The following is a 15,842-nucleotide window of genomic DNA, read 5'->3' as shown; positions in this document are numbered from 1 at the left end:
AGGAGCTCTCCAAATAGGTCAGGGACAAAGTTGTAGAGAAGTACAGATCAGGGTTGGGTTATAAAAAAATATCAGAAACTTTGAACATCCCACGGAGCACCATTAAATCCATTATAAAAAAAATTGAAAGAATATGACACCACAACAAACCTGCCAAGAGAGGGCCTCCCACCAAAACTCACGGACCAGGCAAGGAGGGCATTAATCAGAGAGGCAACAAAGAGACCAAAGATAACCCTGAAGGAGCTGCAAAGCTCCACAGCGGAGATTGGAGTATCTGTCCATAGGACCACTTTAAGTCGTACACTCCACAGAACTGGAAGAGTGGCCAGAAAAAAACCATTGCTTAAAGAAAAAAATAAGCAAACACATTTGGTGTTCGCCAAAAGACATGTGGGAGACTCCCCAAACATATGGAAGAAGGTACTCTGGTCAGATGAGACTAAAATTGAGCTTTTTGGCCATCAAGGACAATGCTATGTCTGGCGCAAACCCAACACCTCTCATCACCCCGAGAACACCATCCCCACAGTGAAGCATGGTGGTGGCAGCATCATGCTGTGGGGATGTTTTTCATCGGCAGGGTGGATGGCGCTAAATACAGGGAAATTCTTGAGGGAAACCTGTTTCAGTCTTCCAGAGCTTTGAGACTGGGACGGAGGTTCACCTTCCAGCAGGACAATGACCCTAAGCATACTGCTAAAGCAACACTCAAGTGGTTTAAGGGGAAACATTTAAATGTCTTGGAATGGCCTAGTCAAAGCCCAGACCTCAATCCAATTGAGAATCTGTGGTATGACTTAAAAATTGCTGTACACCAGCGGAACCCATCCAACTTGAAGGAGCTGTGAATAGGTATGCACGCTCAAGTTTTCTGTTTTTTTTTTCTTATTTCTTGTTTGTTTCACAATACAAAATATTTTGCATCTTCTAAGTGGTAGGCATATTGTGTAAATCAAATGATACAAACCCCCCAAAAATCAATTTTAATTCCAGGTTGTAAGGCAACAAAATAGGAAAAATGCCAAGGGGGGTGAATACTTTCGCAAGCCACTTAACCTCAGTGGTCAGATCCCAGGTGGTAGCAATTACATTTAAAGACGTCCTCCAGTGATTTTTGAACTGTTACTGTTGAAAAGCGATATCCCAAGTATAAATACAGTAAAGTACACACACTAAAGGGTAAAAAAAAAGACTTTTTGAGCAAAATAGTGTTTTTTAGACACAACTGCAAACTGCAAACTTCACTACTCCCCAACACTGATCACATCATTGTATCTGTCCCATTATGGCATCTGTGAGAGCACAAGCAGCGCCATTGAGGCTATCTCCATAGAATACCACAGTATAAATCATAATACCCATAAAACCTAGCGGTCAAACAAGGAAATGGTTCCAATCGTTTTTCCACCATTCATTTTTCCCATAGGGGATTTTAGAAACACTTAAGGGCTGTGTTTAGTGTAGGCTTACCCTGGTGTGACGTTTTGAAAACGTGTAAATCTCTCTAGGACAAGGTGACTTTTATCAATCTATTTGTCTGTATTTACCCCAAAAAATGTTTACGCTAACTAGCTGATAATGTGGCTATCATAAAGAACTACAAATGCCATGATGATCTAGACGAGACTGCCGAATTGAGGAAAAGGTAAGAATCTCTGGATTAACTATCTAATGTTAGCTAAATTTAGTACTGAATAAATTGGCTAAATGTCTTTAAATGTACAATTCTGTGAACTGTCTTGTGCAAGTTTTAAATTGACACAATACCTGTTAGCAAAGGTGTCTGCTAGAGATTACGTGCAGGAGCTTGCAGAGATTTGTAGTCTTGCATGATGCCTACTTTGATCCTAATTAGCATTTTCAGATCTGAGAGTAAATTGGGCTGAATATATTGATAAAAGTCACCTTGTCCGGGAGAGACTTACATGGTTATCAAAACGCCACGCCAGGGTAAGCCTACACGAAACACAGCCCTTATTTTAAGTGTTTCTAAAATCCCCTATGGGAAAAATGAATGGTGGAAAAACAATTGGAACCATTTCCCTGTTTGACCGCTAGGTTTTATGGGTATTATGTGAGCCACTGTGGGGCTCTATTTTGTGGTAGTCAATTTAATTTTTTACTACTAAAAACGGAAAGGGTGCACACTGCCACCTAGAGTGTGTTGTTTGAAGAGGTATAAAGCCAAGTTTGGCGATTTACTGCCACCTGCAGTTATGGAATGTTTCCTCACGAGTACAATTAATTGGCTGATCCCTCCTGGTGACCTGGATGGAATTGTGTGTTCCTTCATTAAACCAAAGGAAATCCCATCCAGTTTACTACTTGAAAATGGTGAAAGACCTCAATGTCGCTGCCCATGCTAAAACTGGCTTTTGGGCACTAGAGTCCTCTATCTGTCTCTATGCTTCCTCTTTACTTGAAATATCCCAAACAGCCACCGTAGGCGTGACGAATGGCTTAGCAACCGTGTGACGCAGCATGACAACGTAAATGTGATTCGTCAAGAATCCCAACCGCCGAGCATTTCCTAAATTCTAGAGTATCAGTATCTGGTCATGTTCCTCTGCTCAGACATTGCATGTCACATCATTGACTGTGCCTTCGGACAACAGATTGCTATAACATAATATGTGGTTAGCTGATAAGGAAAATAACCTTCCTATCCAGGCGTGGTAATATCTGGCATGCGTTAGAAGCATCTGAGAAGGGGAACACAACCTCTATCTTTGATGACAGTTGTGTTTGTGATTCTAACGTCAGCTCACAAATATGAGGATGTTTGAGTTGGAAAAAATCCAAGCCTTTTATAAACACCAAGTCTCCTTCTTTCAACCTAACATTGGCAACGATGTCTATGTATTGCTGTCTCATGTATTTCTGTAGGTTGATTCTGTTGGTTGATTGGATAGAGCACACTCAGCGCAGCTGTTTCCCCTTGCATGATAATTCTCCCTAGGCATTATGCTGTGTTCGTAACCAAGTGGAAAGAGGGAATTTACCACATACGACTGGGACAAATCCACTTGAATGGCCCTCAAACTGGTAATTACTAGTGGGAAATTCGTCTATCATCCTGAGCTGCAACTTCTCCCACATGCTAACCTCTGACGTCACCTCGATAACAGCATTTTCGGCAGTTAAATGCAACAATAAAACATTATTTATAAAAAGTAATCTATGGTTTTTGAACACTATAATTTGTGTACAAGCATGATAGCGGTACTTTTAGTTCATGGTTGACGCAGCTTGTTGGCCATTAGCCAATCAGCGTTTCTCAATGAGTTCAAAACACGTGAATGCATCCAACTGATATTTATGACTTCACAACTGGTAAATTCCCACCTGGTTACGAACACAGCATTACCACCCCGTGTTAGTGGGCATGACTGGGCATGATTGAAATCAAAACCCAACCCTCAAATATCCAAGGATTTAGGAACATAATAGTTTTCCCTAAATCTCGCAAATCTCAGTTTTGGAACTGGTCATATTGAGCGAGTTTGAGCTGATCAGTTTTGCCACCTTCATTGGTCACCACTTTTCAGTGTGTTGCATTTGGGAATAAAAACTGTCCGACCTGCACCTATATGTAGACTGCATGAACTTTACAAAAGCCACGTGATCAACAGTCATGAAGTTTTAACTTCAGTTGATTGCAAGTTTCTGCAGTTGCTCTTTGTCAACTTCATCCTGCAGGCAGCAGCCATTGCCTGCATTGTGGTAGGCTCTATTGTCAACCAATCATTAGGGTGTTTTTGTTTGACCCACATGAATGTGACCAAAGACCAGGGTTGAAAGTAAGCTGGTGTGGAGATACTGATGGTTTCTCAGAACTGATGGCTTCTACGTTTGTGGCTAGATGGAGTACAGCTCAATTTAGTTGTTGCATTAGGGACAACAGGAGCATTTTAGCTAAGCCTAACCCTTTTCCTAACCTTAACCTAATTCTCCTAACCTGCTACGTTAATTATCCTAATCTGCTGCGTTAGTTCTCCTAATCTGCTACGTAAAGCCACTTCTGTCCGTAGCTGAACTCCATCTAGCCACAACCATAGAAGCCATCAGTTCACGACAAACCATCAGTTTCACCACACTGGGAAGAAATTAAATCTACTTTAACCCCTGCCAAAGATGTGACTGAAACAGGAACCAACTTTGCTGCGATTCATGGAGGCTATACAGTGGATATATACAGTGGGGAAAAAAAGTATTTAGTCAGCCACCAATTGTGCAAGTTCTCCCACTTAAAAAGATGAGAGAGGCCTGTAATTTTCATCATAGGTACACGTCAACTATGACAGACAAATTGAGAATTTTTTTTCCAGAAAATCACATTGTAGGATTTTTAATGAATTTATTTGCAAATTATGGTGGAAAATAAGTATTTGGTCACCTACAAACAAGCAAGATTTCTGGCTCTCACAGACCTGTAACTTCTTCTTTAAGAGACTCCTCTGTCCTCCACTCGTTACCTGTATTAATGGCACCTGTTTGAACTTGTTATCAGTATAAAAGACACCTGTCCACAACCTCAAACAGTCACACTCCAAACTCCACTATGGCCAAGACCAAAGAGCTGTCAAAGGACACCAGAAACAAAATGGTAGACCTGCACCAGGCTGGGAAGACTGAATCTGCAATAGGTAAGCAGCTTGGTTTGAAGTAATCAACTGTGGGAGCAATTATTAGGTAATGGAAGACATACAAGACCACTGATAATCTCCCTCGATCTGGGGCTCCACGCAAGATCTCACCCCGTGGGGTCAAAATGATCACAAGAACGGTGAGCAAAAATCCCAGAACCACACGGGGGGACCTAGTGAATGACCTGCAGAGAGCTGGGACCAAAGTAACAAAGCCTACCATCAGTAACACACTACGCCGCCAGGGACTCAAATCCTGCAGTGCCAGACGTGTCCCCCTGCTTAAGCCAGTACATGTCCAGGCCCGTCTGAAGTTTGCTAGAGTGCATTTGGATGATCCAGAAGAGGATTGGGAGAATGTCATATGGTCAGATGAAACCAAAATAGAACTTTTTGGTAAAAACTCAACTCGTCGTGTTTGGAGGACAAAGAATGCTGAGTTGCATCCAAAGAACACCATACCTACTGTGAAGCATGGGGGTGGAAACATGCTTTGGGGCTGTTTTTCTGCAAAGGGACCAGGACGACTGATCCGTGTAAAGGAAAGAATGAATGGGGCCATGTATCGTCAGATTTTGAGTGAAAACCTCCTTCCATCAGCAAGGGCATTGAAGATGAAACGTGGCTGGGTCTTTCAGCATGACAATGATCCCAAACACACCGCCCGGGCAACGAAGGAGTGGCTTCGTAAGAAGCATTTCAAGGTCCTGGAGTGGCCTAGCCAGTCTCCAGATCTCAACCCCATAGAAAATCTTTGGAGGGAGTTGAAAGTCTGTGTTGCCCAGCAACAGCCCCAAAACATCACTGCTCTAGAGGAGATCTGCATGGAGGAATGGGCCAAAATACCAGCAACAGTGTGTGAAAACCATGTGAAGACTTACAGAAAACATTTGACCTGTGTCATTGCCAACAAAGGGTATATAACAAAGTATTGAGAAACTTTAGTTATTGACCAAATACTTATTTTCCACCATAATTTGCAAATAAATTCATAAAAAATCCTACAATGTGATTTTCTGGAATTTTTTTCTCATTTTGTCTGTCATAGTTGACGTGTACCTATGATGAAAATTACAGGCCTCTCTCATCTTTTTAAGTGGGAGAACTTGCACAATTGGTGGCTGACTAAATACTTTTTTTCCCCACTGTACACTGAGTGTACAAAACATTAGGAACATCTTCCTAATATTGAGTTCCACCCCCCAGCCTCAATTCGTCGAGACATGGACTACAAGGTGTCGAAAGCGTTCCCCAGGGATGCTGGCCCATGAAGACTCCAATGCTTCCCACAGTTGTGTCAAGTTGGCTGGATGTCCTTTGGGTGGTGGAGCATTCTTGATACACATAGGAAACTGTTGAGTTTGAAAAAACCAGCAGCATTGCAGTTCTTGACACACTCAAACCAGTGCGCTTGTCACCTACTACCATACCCCGTCCCAAAGGCACTTAAATATTTTGTCTTGCCCATTCACCCTCTGAATGGCACACATACACAATCCATGTCTCAATTGTCTCAAGGCTTAATAATCCTTCTTTAACCTGTCTCCTCCCCTTCATCTACACTGATATAAGTGAATTTAACAGGTGACATCAATAAGGGATCATAGCTTTCATCTGGATTGACCTGGTCAGTCTGTCATGGAAAGAGCAGGGGTTCCTAATGTTTTGTACACTCAGTGTACATATGAATGTAATATTTGAGGCTCACCAATTGATTGTTCAATGTACACACATATGATTTCACTTTGTGAGTGTCTGATATCAGGGTTGGAGACATTGTAAAAACATTGTAATAAACAAACAATGTTTTACATCACTTTCTTTTGAGCCGACTTAGCCGGCTCCCACCCAGGCTCACACCCAGGCTCACACCCAGGCTCACACCCAGGAGGCAGCCTGGTTTCAAAACAAATGCAATCCCTTTTCACCAGGTGCAAACTTATGGAGTTACTTTTGTGCCATTAATATCAAGCAAAACTTCTGAAGTTGAGAACACAATTCTTAGTATTGTAAGCAAAAAAAATTGAATTGAAAGAAAACATAAACCCAAAAGTATTGACAGCAAAAAATATATATATTGCAAGGAAATAATTTTGAAATGCGAGAACAAATGAATTGTGAACATTTTCAATGATAAGGCGATTGTGATGAAACGTCTTGCGTTTCTAATACCAACAAGAGGTCAAGCATGGTGGTCGTAGTGTGATAGTTTGGGGAGGCTTTGCTGCCTCAGGACCTGGACGACTTGCCTTAATAGAAGGAACCATGAATTCGGCTCTGTATCAGATAATTCTATAGGAGAATGTCAGGCCATCCGTCTGTGAGCTGAAGCTGAAGCGCAGCTGGGTCATGCAGCAAGACAATGATCCAAAACACACAATCAAATCTAAATGAAAATGGCTAAAAAGCAACACATTTGAAGTTTTGGAATGGCCTAGTCAAAGTCCAGACCTAATCCCAATTGAGATGTTGTGGCAGGACTTGAAACGAGCAGTTCATGCTTGAAAACCCACAAATGTCCCTGAGTTAAAGTAGTTCTGCATGCAATAGTGGGCCAAAATTCCTCCACAGCGATGTCAGAGACTGATCAATAACTACAGGAAGCATTTGGTTGCAGTCATTGCAGCTAAAGGTGGCACAACCAGTTATTGAGTGTAAGGGGGCAATTACTTTTTCACACAGGGGAATTGGGTGTTGCATAACTTTGTTAATTCAATAAATAAAATAAGTGTATTTTTTGTTGTTGTTGTTGTTATTTGTAAACTCAGGTTCCCTTTATCTAATATTAGGTTTTGGTTGAAGATCTGATAACATTCAGTATACAAATATGCAAAAATTGAGAAAATCAGAAAGGGGGCAAATACTTTTTCTAGAGGAAGGTGTTTGTCCTCAGGCCTGGAGGGAAGCCAAAGTAATTATGCTACACAACAGTGGTAAAGCAGCCTTTACTGGTTCTAACAGCGACCTATCAGCTTGCTGCCAGCTCTTAGCAAACTGTTGGAAAAAGTGGTGTTTGACAAAATACAATGCTATTTCTCTGAAAACAAATTGACAACTGTCTTTCAGCATGCTTATAGAGAAGGGCACTCAACATGTACTGCACTGACACAAATGATTGATGATTGGTTGAAAGAAATGTATAATAAGAAGATTGTGGGAGCTGTACTGTTAGATTTAAGTGCAGCCTTTGATATTATTGATCATAACCTGTTGTTGAGAACTTACTATTTATGGCTTTTCAACCTTTGTCATGTAGTGAATTCAGAGCTATCTATCTAATATAACTCAGAGGGTTTTCTTTAATGGAAGCTTCTGTAATGTCAAACATGTACGGTGTGGTGTACCACAGGGCAGCTCTCTAGGCCCTCTACTCTTTTCTATTTTTACCAGTGACCTGCCACTGGCATCAAACAATATACGCATCAGCAACCACAGCTAATGGAGTAACTGAAACCCTTAACAAGGAGTTGCATCTGGTAATGAATGGTGTGGCTGTTGAACAAGTTGAGGAAACTAAATTACTTGGTGTTACCTTAGATTGTAAACTGTCATGGTCGAAACATATAGATTCAATGGTTGTAAAGATGGGAAGAGGTCTGTCCATAATAAAGAGATGCTCTGCTTTTTTTTTACACCAGACTCCAAAAAGAAAGTCCTGCAGGCTCTAGTTTTTTACATTTTAGTCATTTACAGTTAGTGAGTTTATACATTTTCATACTGGCCCCCCGTGGGAAACAAACCCACAACCCTGGCGTTGCAAGCGCCATGCTCTACCAACTGAGCTACAGGGGATAAGACAGTTTTGTCTTATCTTGATTATTGTCCAGTCATGTGGTCAAGTGCTGCAAAGAAAGACCTGGTTAAGCTGCAGCTGGCCCAGAACAGAGTGGCACGTCTTGCTCTTCATTGTATTCAGAGAGCTAATATAAATACTATGCATGCCAGTCTCTCTTGGATAAGAGTTGAGGAGAGACTGACTGCATCACTTTTTATTTTTATAAGAAACATTAATGTGTTGGAAATTCCAAATTGTTTGCATAGTCAACTTACACACAGCTCTGACACACACACTTACCCCACCAGACATGCCACCAGGGGTCTTTTCACTGTCCCAAAATCCAGAACAAATTCAAGAAAACGTACAGAATTATATAGAGCCAATATTGCATGGAACTCCCTTCCATCTCATATTGCTCAAATGAACAGCAAACCGGGCTTAAAAAAAACGCATAAACTGACACCTCACGGCACAATGCCTCTCCCCTATTTGACCTAGATATTTTATGTGTATGTATTGAGATGTAGGCTATGTGTGCCGTTTTAAAATGTATGTGGTTCTGTCCTTGAGCTGTTCATGTCTATTAATGTTCTGTATTATGTCATGTTTCAAGTTTTGTGTGGACCTCAGGCAGTGGTGGAAAAACTACCCAATTGTCATACTTGAGTAAAAGTAAAGATACCTTAATAGAAAATGACTCAAGTAAAAGTGAAAGTCATGCAGTAAAATACTACTTGAGTAAGAAAAGTATTTGGTTTTAAATATACTTAAGTATAAAATGTAAATGTAATTGCTCAAATATACTTAAGTATCAAAAGTAAATGTAAAAGTATAAATAATTTCAAATTCATTATATTAAGCAAACCAGACAGCACAATTTTCTTAAAAAAAAAAAAACTTACGGATAGCCAGGGGCACACTCCAACACTCAGACATAATTTACAAACGAAGCATTTGTGTTTAGTGAGTCCGCCAGATCAGAGGCAGTAGGGATAACCAGAGATGTTATCTTGATGCGTGAATTGGACCATTTTCCTGTCCTGCTAAGCATTTAAAATGTAACCAGTACTTTAGGGTGTCAGTGAAAATGTATAGAGCAAAAATTACATTATTTTCATTAGAAATGTAGTGGAGTTAAAGTAAAAGTTGTCAAAAATATAAATAGTAAAGTACAGATACCCCCAAAAACGACTTAAGTAGTACTTTAAAGTATTTGTACTTTTAAGTGCTTTACACCACTGACCCCAGGAAGAGTAGCTGCTGCTTTCGCAATAGCTAATGGGGATCCTAATAAAATACCAAAATTCCATCATGGCCACCTAATCACCCCCCTCACTCCTAATTGGCATAGATCTCTCCTCACCTCTCCACCATGCTAGCTGATGTGTGGTGAGTGTTTTAGCACAAAATGGTTGCTGTGCATCACCCAAGGTTTTTTTATGTTGAATTAATTACTAAACTTTATTTTTAAGCCTACGTTTGATCATAATTATTTATAAAAAACATCTGTCAGCGGTATTTTGTAGAGGGGGCACAATGACTGGACCAGGCAAAGAGTAACCCCCCCACGCTATTCTCCCAAGTAAGTGGTTTCTTTCAAGGTGCACCACGGAGCAGATATGCCTGCAGACAGTATCGGTCAGTAGAGGAGGAGAGAGAGTGTCGAGTAACACACACAGCGTTTGATTTGATTTTAGCTGCCGGTGATGGGCAGGACTCGCAGTAGGTATGTTTGTAAATTAATTTGATCAAGCTATGTAGCCTATTGATTCCTTCTTGACGAATAAATAAAGCAAAACTGTTTTGTTGTTTCTCTGTAATACTAGCCACCTAGCAATCTAATGAAGTTGGCGTTATCTAGCCAGCTAGACAGGTTCCCAATCTCCCAACCCATACCAAAATAAAATGTGAAATTTGTTAAATACATGTAAAATATTTTATAAAATGGCCAAATAACACATTTGCAGTCAAATGTGTGTATTCCAAATACATTTACAAATGTACAGTCTGGTCCATAAATATTTGGACATTGACCAAGTTATGATTATTTTAGCTGTCTACCACAGCATATTGGAGTTGAAATTAAATAATGAATATGAGCTGAAAGTGCAGACTTTCAGCTTTCATTTTAGGGTATTTACATCAAAATCGGGGGAACGGTGTAGGAATTACAGCACTTTTATATGTGGTCCCCCTCTCTTTAAGGGACCAAAGGTAATTGGACAATTGGCTGCTCAGCTGTTCCATGGCCAGGTGTGTGTTATTCCCTCATTAGTTCATTTACAAGTAAGCAGATAAAAGGTCTAGAGTTGATTTCAAGTGTGGCATTTGCATTTGGAATCTGTTGCTGTTAACCCTCAATATGAAGTCCAAAGAGCTGTCACTGCCAGTGAAGCAAGCCATCATTAGGCTGAAAAATCTAAACAAACCCATCAGAGATAGCAAAAACATTAGGTGTGGCCAAATCAACTATTTGGTATATTCTTAAAAAGAAAGAACGCACTGGTGAGCTCAGGAACACCAAAAGGCCCGGAAGACCACAGAGAACAACTGTGATGGATGACAGAATAATGATATCCCTGGTGAAGAAAAACCCCTTCACAACAGTTGGCCAGATCAAGAACACCCTCCAGGAGGTAGGCATATACATTTACATTTCAGTCATTTAGCAGATGCTCTTATCCAGAGCGACTTACAGTTAGTGAGTGCATACATTATTTTATTTGTTTATACTGGCCCCGTGTGGGAATCAAACCCACAACCCTGGCGTTGCAAACGCCATGCTCTACCAACTGAGCTACATCCCTGCCGGCCATTCCCTCCCCTACCCTGGACGAATTGTGCGCCGCCCCATGGGTCTCCCGGTCGCGGCCGGCTACGACAGAGCCTGGATTCGAACCAGGATCTCTAGTGGCACAGCTAGCACTGCGATGCAGTGCCTTAGACCACTGCGCCACTCGGGAGACTAGCATATCTGTGTCAAAGTCAACAATCAAGAGAAGACTTCACCAGAGTAAATCCAGAGGGTTTACCACAAGATGTAAACCATTGGTAAGCCTCAAAAACAGGAAGACCAGATTAGAGTTTGCCAAAAAACATCTAAAAAAGACTGTACAGTTCTGGAACAACGTCCAATGGACAGATGAGACAAAGGTCAACTTGTACCAGAATGATGGGAAGAGAAGAGTATGGAGAAGGGAAGGAACTGCTCATGATCCGAAGCATACCACCTCTTCTGTGAAGCATGGTGGAGGTAGTGTTATGGCGTGGGCATGTATGGCTGCCAATGGAACTGGTTCCCTTGTATTTATTGATGATGTGACTGTTGACAAAAGCAGCAGGATGAATTCTGAAGTGTTTAGGGCTATATTATCTGCTCAGATTCAAAACTCATTGGACGGCGCTTTACAGTGCAGATGGACAATGACCCGAAGCATATTGTGAAAGCAACCCAATACTTTTTTAAGGCAAAGAATCGGAATGTTCTGCAATGGCCAAGTCAATCACCTGACCTGAATCGAATTGAGCATGCATTTCACTTACTGAAGGCAAAACGCCCCAAGAACATGCAGGAACTGAAGACAGCTGCAGTAAAGGCCTGGCAGAGGATCACCAGGGAAGAAACCCAGCATCTGGTGATGTCTATGGGTTCCAGACTTCAGGCAGTCATTGACTGCAAAGGATTTGCAACCAAGTATTAAAACTCACAATTTAATTTATGATTATGTTAGTTTGTCCAATTACTTATGAGCCCCTAAAATTGGTTGTAATTCCTACAAGGTTCATACAATAATTTTGACAAAACCCTTAAATTAATGATGAAAGTCTACACTTAAAGCACATCTTGATTGTTTCCTTTCAAATCCATTGTGGTGGCGTACAGAGCCAAAATTATGCAAATTGTGTCACTGTCCAAATACCTATGGACCTGACTGTATGTCACGCATTAAAATGCATTTCAAAATGTACAAATAAATACATTATTTGTCAAATTCTTTCTATTTCACATGTATACTAAAATGCATCCACAAAATATATTTTAAATGTGTAATGGTATAGCTACCAAGACATTTCAGGCTATCATTCAAGTTAAAGTAGCTTTTCTAAGTATTTTAGCTGGCAAGCCTGCTGGCAAGGTTGCTAAACTTTAGAAAATACTCAAATTGCTTTAATTCTTGGGTTAGGAATATGATACTATTGTATATACCAGTGTGGCAGTTGTACTAAACTCCTAAGGCATAAAAGTCCTTAAAGAATCAATGTGTATCATTAATTAAAATGACAATTGAACAGGTAAAGAGGTACAGTGGGGAAAAAAAGTATTTAGTCAGCCACCAATTGTGCAAGTTCTCCCACTTAAAAAGATGAGAGAGGCCTGTAATTTTCATCATAGGTACACATCAACTATGACAGACAAATTGAGAAAAAAAAATCCTGGAAATCACATTGTAGGATTTTTAATGAATTTATTTGCAAATTATGGTGGAAAATAAGTATTTGGTCACCTACAAACAAGCAAGATTTCTGGCTCTCACAGACCTGTAACTTCTTCTTTAAGAGGCTCCTCTGTCCTCCACTCGTTACCTGTATTAATGGCACCTGTTTGAACTTGTTATCAGTATAAAAGACACCTGTCCACAACCTCAAACAGTCACACTCCAAACTCCACTATGGCCAAGACCAAAGAGCTGTCAAAGGACACCAGAAACAAAATTGTAGACCTGCACCAGGCTGGGAAGACTGAATCTGCAATAGGTAAGCAGCTTGGTTTGAAGTAATCAACTGTGGGAGCAATTATTAGGAAATGGAAGACATACAAGACCACTGATAATCTCCCTCGATCTGGGGCTCCACGCAAGATCTCACCCCGTGGGGTCAAAATGATCACAAGAACGGTGAGCAAAAATCCCAGAACCACAGGGGGGGGACCTAGTGAATGACCTGCAGAGAGCTGGGACCAAAGTAACAAAGCCTACCATCAGTAACACACTACGCCGCCAGAGACTCAAATCCTGCAGTGCCAGACGTGTCCCCCTGCTTAAGCCAGTACATGTCCAGGCCCGTCTGAAGTTTGCTAGAGTGCATTTGGATGATCCAGAAGAGGATTGGGAGAATGTCATATGGTCAGATGAAACCAAAATAGAACTTTTTGGTAAAAACTCAACTCGTCGTGTTTGGAGGACAAAGAATGCTGAGTTGCATCCAAAGAACACCATACCTACTGTGAAGCATGGGGGTGGAAACATCATGCTTTGGGGCAGTTTTTCTGCAAAGTGACCAGGACGACTGATCCGTGTAAAGGAAAGAATGAATGGGGCCATGTATCGTCAGATTTTGAGTGAAAACCTCCTTCCATCAGCAAGGGCATTGAAGATGAAACGTGGCTGGGTCTTTCAGCATGACAATGATCCCAAACACACCGCCCGGGCAACGAAGGAGTGGCTTCGTAGAAGCATTTCAAGGTCCTGGAGTGGCCTAGCCAGTCTCCAGATCTCAACCCCATAGAAAATCTTTGGAGGGAGTTGAAAGTCCGTGTTGCCCAGCGACAGCCCCAAAACATCACTGCTCTAGAGGAGATCTGCATGGAGGAATGGGCCAAAATACCAGCAACAGTGTGTGAAAACCTTGTGAAGACTTACAGAAAACGTTTGACCTGTGTCATTGCCAACAAAGGGTATATAACAAAGTATTGAGAAACTTTTGTTATTGACCAAATACTTATTTTCCACCATAATTTGCAAATAAATTCATTAAAAATCCTACAATGTGATTTTCTGGAGAAAAAAATTCTCCATTTTGTCTGTCATAGTTGACGTGTACCTATGATGAAAATTACAGGCCTCTCTCATCTTTTTAAGTGGGAGAACTTGCACAATTGGTGGCTGACTAAATACTTTTTTTCCCCACTGTATGCTTAGATAACCTTTTCAGATAAATATACATATTTTTAACATAGAATTAGGCATAATGATTATGGCTCTAGATTGCAGGAAAAAGCAGTTTCAGGTGTTTGAAAAATGCAGCCCTCCTCAAGACCACCCCCCGTCCATCCTCACATCCATCCTCTAAAATATTGGGTGCATGACGCCCCTGAGCTCCTTGTCAAAATAAATAATGCATTAGCTACAGAAATGTAACGTGATGTGATGCTCCATATCCATTACAGCTTAGCTAATGTAAAGGAAAGCCCTGGCGCCCATTTTTCAACTAACCTTTTCTTGGCGATACTTTCTTCGTTCTCGATTCAGAAGAAACTTGTCTGTTATAAACATGTCCAGTTGCAGGTGGTTCTCCAAAAACCATAGAAAATTCAGAAAAATATTAAATCCACTTTTTGTTTGGAGTGAGAAATGCCTCTTGCATGTGTGTAGAGCAGGGTTCTTCAATTCCGGTCCTAGAGGGCCGAAACACCTCTGTTTTTCATCCTCTCCTTCTAATCAGGGGCTAATTCAGACCTGGGACACCAGGTGAGTGCAATTAACTACCAGGTATAAATAAAAAACAGAAGTGTTTCGGCCCTCCAGGACCGGAATTGAAGAACCCTGGTGTAGAGCTTTGTTTTGGTCGCACTGTGTGACACACTCATCTACTTCTACACATGGACACGTCACATAGAAGCGACTAGTTCCTGCAAAGATGTTGGGAAATGCGAGATGTGCGGCAGCTAAGATGGCAGTGCAAAAAGTGGATTTAATAATTTTCTGAATTTTCTCTGGTTTTTGGAGAATGACCTGCAACTGGACACGGACGTTTATAAAAGACAGTTTTCTTCCGAATCGAGAACGAAGAAAGTATCACCAAGAAAAGGTTCGTTGAAAAATGGGTGCAGGGGCTTTACATTACATTAGCTAAGCTGTAATGGATATGGAGCATCCCATATCACGTTACAATTATGTAGCTAATAATGCATAGTAGCCTACCTGATTTGAGAAAATGTGTTGTGTGATCAATTGTGGCCATCGAACACTACAGTGGGTTCTTCTTTTGAGGTTCAACAACTGATTGACACATCAACCATCTTTCAGCCATCTGGGGATGAACAACATTTATAAGTTCTCTTGTTTGCTCCCTCTCTTTATTCTCTCTGTGTGTGCTAGACACAACCCTGTAATTACCCACAAAGGAAAAACAAGTACAGGCTGAAATGCCTATTGTGGCCATAGAAAAGGAATTATACAGCCCATCTCTGTCTCTTTCTCTCATGGAAGAATGCATCTTTTTGTGTTATGAAATGTTTTTTTGTGTGTTTAATTTGAACTGTTTTGTAGTGTGTGTGTAAGGTTGGGGGTGCTCTGCAGACCAGTACTATGTGTATTTCTTTGTTAAATCCCCTCCTGTCTTGATGATGGAAAATTGATCAGGCTTGAATGAGAGGCTCAATACATGCCCCCATCTCTCTCTATTGTCTAGGTGAA

The 15,842-nt window shown here is 41.0% G+C and overlaps 1 long non-coding RNA gene across 1 annotated transcript in view; it reads left to right on the top strand.

The window, feature by feature from the left end:
- The window catches only part of LOC121533426, a 139,678-nt gene that overhangs the window by 5,585 nt on the left and 118,251 nt on the right, over positions 1-15,842 (top strand). The window lies entirely within an intron of this gene.

This window comes from Coregonus clupeaformis, chromosome 20, assembly GCF_020615455.1.
Source record: "Coregonus clupeaformis isolate EN_2021a chromosome 20, ASM2061545v1, whole genome shotgun sequence".
In the NCBI taxonomy this organism is placed as follows: Eukaryota; Metazoa; Chordata; class Actinopteri; order Salmoniformes; family Salmonidae; genus Coregonus; species Coregonus clupeaformis.
The sequence above is the reverse complement of the archived record's forward strand: the minus strand, read 5'-3'. Positions and strand labels throughout refer to the sequence as shown.